The sequence below is a fragment of the Macrobrachium nipponense genome, chromosome 2 (assembly GCF_015104395.2).
Source record: "Macrobrachium nipponense isolate FS-2020 chromosome 2, ASM1510439v2, whole genome shotgun sequence".
Lineage (NCBI taxonomy): Eukaryota > Metazoa > Arthropoda > Malacostraca > Decapoda > Palaemonidae > Macrobrachium > Macrobrachium nipponense.
This window is the reverse complement of record NC_087201.1, coordinates 24,966,167-24,970,938: the sequence shown is the minus strand read 5'-3', so window position 1 is coordinate 24,970,938 and position 4,772 is coordinate 24,966,167.

Here is a 4,772-nt window from a genome sequence, read left to right as displayed (position 1 = left end):
AAAGACGGTGTTGGCAACGCCGCCTGTGGACTAAAGTCGCCAAACAATGTAAGAACTTTTGTCAAATGAGAACAATAAAAACCGAAGAACTTTTTCTGTGCATAAAGCACAATACGCTAAAGTTGGAAACATTATAGTCTCATAAGTAAAATGATAAAAACCTTTCTATCATGACGTGGCTAGACCTATATACATTTTTTCACGCTTCTCTCTCTCTCTCTCTCTCTCTCTCTCTCTCTCTCTCTCTCTCTCTCTGCATAATTTTTTGGGAATTATTGTATTATTTGTTTCCTCTGATCGGTTGAACCCCTTCAGCTAGTCATTACTATATGGCTAGTTCTTGTTATTACTGAATCAGTTTCTGTGTGTACGTCGTTGTCATGTTGATATTGGTGTCAAATTGATATCAAATTACGGGAAGTAATCCACGCGATGATAAGACAGTACATTGATGATGAACTACCATTTTTGTTGATCTAGCCCCGGCATCTATGTGCCTACATTTGTGGTTGTCATCGGCTTTGGTGGGTGATTTGCTAATCACTCTGAGCTGCCATTTTTTAAGTGTGACTCTACATCGCTTTGCGATACTGTCCTTAAACATATTACCGTGAGGAAGACAGTTCCACGCCCGTTATCTTTAACATTCTTTCTATTTCAATTAAACAGAGTTATCATTACAAGGTAAAAATGAGCACGATGAGGTAAAATAGGGAATTGCGTTTTTTTTTTTTTGATACTAGTCAAATACATAGCCAGCCATTTATATACATACATACACACGTAATATATATATATATATAATATATATATATATATATATATATATATATATATATATATATATATTACGTGTGTATTTATGTATGTATATAAATGGCTGGCTATATATTTGACTAGTATCAAAAATAAAAAAAAAAAATAAAAATAAAAAACAATTCACTATTTTACCTCATCGTGCTCATTTTTACCTTGCAATGATAACTCTGTTTAATTTAAACAGAAAGAATGTTAAAGATAACGGCCGTGGAACTGTCTTCCTCACGATAATATGTTTAAGGACAGTATCGCAAAGCGATGTTGAGTCACACTTACGAAATGGCAGCTCAGAGTGATTAGCAAATCACCCACCAAAGCCGATGACAACCACAAATGTAGGCACATAGATGGCGGGGCTGGATCATCAAAAATGGTAGTTCATCATCAATGTACTGTCTTATCATCGCGTGGATTACTTCCCGTAATTTGATATCAATTTGACACCAATATCAACATGACAACGACGTACACACAGAAACTGATTCAGTAATAACAAGAACAAGCCATATAGTAATGACTAGCTGAAAGGGTTCAACCGATCAGAGGAAGCAAATAATACAATAATTCCCAAAAAAATGATGCAGAGAGAGAGAGAGAGAGAGAGAGAGAAGCGTGAAAAAATGTATAGGTCTAGCCACGTCATGATAGAAAGGTTTTTATAATTTTACTTATGAGACTATAATGTTTCTAGCCTTAGCGTATTGTGCTTTATGCACAGAAAAAGTTCTTCGGTTTTCATAGTTCTCATTTGATAAACGTTCTTACATTGTTTGGCGACTTTAGTTCCACAGGCAGCGTTGCCAACACAGTCTTTGCTATACACAGGGACATTAGTACTATACCCTGGTTTTTTTTCATCTGTCCATCCGCCTGTGGTGGTCGCGCATGGTAACACTGCGTCTTGGGCTTATATTATATATATATAGATATATATATATATATATATATATATATATATATATATATATATATATATATACATATATCGAGCTACAAATGTCCTTTAATATCTAATTCGCTCTACCCCGGAATTAACATATATATGTTTAACCGAGTGGAAATTTATTAAGCGATAATAGAATTGCTGGCCGACAGGCGCGAACCATCGACCTCTCAATTCCAGGACTGGCAGTGAATTGAGAGGTCGATGGTTCGCGCCTGTCGGCCGGCAATTCTATTATCGCTTAATCCCCCTTCCCCCTCGGTTAAACATATATGAAAATATATCAATTCTGGGGTAGAGCGAATTAGATATTTTAAAGACATTTGTAGCTCGATATATGTATATGAATTACGGTAATGTGATATGACTTATATATATATATATATATATATATATATATATATATATATATATATATATATATATATAAAAGTGGTGATATTTGTAACGTACGAACGTTTGCTGTATTCAGCAATCCTGTAGGTGTCTTGAATAGTTAGTCAGCGTTCTGGAGTTCCGGTGCTAGACTCTTGGGAGCGGAGATCAACTCAGCTGAGCTTGTTCGAACGGTGATCTGAACACTGTTCGGAGGTCCGAATACAGAATAGAAATTTCCATGGATTAAACAATGGAATCTTTTAGTCCGGTCAAAATCGGATTCGTGCGTTCAAAGGTCGGGTTACGAAATCTCTCTCTCTCTCTCTCTCGTCTCTCTCTCTCTCTCTCTCTCTCTCTCTCTATATATATATATATATATATATATATATATATATATATATAATATATTATATAATGTATGTATATATATATTATATATATATATATATATTATATATGATCTATGTATATATATATATATATATATATATATATATATATATATATATATATATATCTAGGAAACATCTCTAGTTGCGGAAGATAATTCCTTAAAAATGATGTGAGTAACTTGCTGTATACTATACTATTAAGATAATTATACACTAATAATAATATATAAACACATAAATTATATATATATATATATATATATATATATATATATCCCCTTCCCCCGAATGCATTCTGGTATTGAACCAGCCCAAATTTTCTTTTCTTACCATGCTCCTAAGTCTAACAGGTTAGGTTAGGTTGTGTTAGTACAAGTAACGATTATAAGAGAAATTTGGTTGTCTGAAACATTAAGAGAGTATTTCCAAGAAGATTCTATGGTTAATTTTTAAGATATGGCGCCCTGCTTTTTTCAGGGAAGTTCCAGTACTTGGTTACAGTTCTGGAATATGCAGAACAGGTGCATTTTCCAGAGATGTAACCGCATAACGGATCTTTTCCCTGAAAAAAGCGGGGCGCCATATCTTAAAAACTAACCATAGAATCTTCTTGAAAATAATTTCATTATGTTTCCAACACCAAAACAATGTATTGAACTACCTAACCTAACCCACCTTAACCTAACCTAGGGACATGGCAAAAAAACTAGGGTTAGTGCAATACTATAGTAGACTCACATCAACTGTGCACCTGATGTCTAGGCCAGTACCTTACGACGCTCCTGATTGGCTGTTGATAGGCCATTCACGGGGCTGGAATTTGGAAATTCTCAGTCTCTCTCGAGAGTTCACATAGGCAGGATGTATGTTCCATCTCTCCCCAGGAGAGGTGGAGCATACATCCTGCTTATGTGAACTCTCGAGAGAGGCTGAGTTTCCAGCCCTGTGACTGGCTTATCAACAGCCAATCAGGAGCGTCGTAAGGAACTGGCCTAGACATCAGATGCTCGGTTGATGTGAATCTGCTATAGTATACATCTCAAGGAATTTGTAGCCCAGCCATGACTACGTAATTTTGAGAGATAGAAAAGTAAGATGTTTGGGTATAAACTCCTCTTTTATTACAGGCTTAAGAATCCGTCATTCTCAACAACATTATAGCAGATCTTAGTAAAGCAGATTATATAGTAGTAAAGTAGATTATATTAATCAAATGGGTCCGTAAACTTCAAAGACAGTCTATTTGGAGGTTTGGTTTCACTTTTACCTGCAAAATTCCGTTAGAATCCTGCTAGCTCAGTGCATCCTGGCAATGAAAACACTTGCACGAATGTATGAGTTTTACTATTAGGAACCAGACGAGACCATCAGTTCGCGAAGCAAACGGTAATATATGAAATGCTTACAAAACAAGAGGAAAAAAGGATGAAATCAGTCAAATGAATCGTGCACAATTCAATAAGTATAAGCATAAACAAATATACATAAATATATATATAAAGTGGAAAACAGTTTTTTTAGCGTGGATTCAAATAAGGGAATTTAAACGTACTACTATAATAGGTCAAAGCACAGAGGTTCTGGCAACGTGAGGTCACTGGATATAGGGTCACTCAACGGTGGAAGGCAGCCAAATGGTTGGGTAGGATGATTATCCACGGATAGCATGACGCGACACAAGAGAGAGGATGATGAATCTTTCAAGATAATTATATATAATATATATATATATATATATATATATATATATATATATATATATATATATATATACATGAATAACTTGATCACGAAGTATATAAAACGTGATGCTATGTATAAATAAAGGTTTTTGCAATGAAGGAAAAATGAAAAAGCGAGATAGCCGAGTACTTTCGGTCCTGTTTCAGACCCTTTTTTATTAAGGCCTTAGTAAAGGGTCTGAACAGGACCGAAAATACTCGGCTACCTCGCTTTTCATTTTTTCCTTCGTGGCAAAAACCTTTATATATATATATATATATATATATATATATATATATATATATATATATATATATATATATATATATATATATATGCGTGTGTTTATTTGAGTAATTGTATTGTTTCTCCTGACAGCATTACCATTCAGAGACAATACAACGCAGCAGTCACTGCCAAAGTCATAGAATCTAAATTATGAAGCATGCTTGCTGTTAAGATTAACAGTTTTATACGCGTTCAGGGAAGGTTCACCAGACACACAACATCATCTTCCT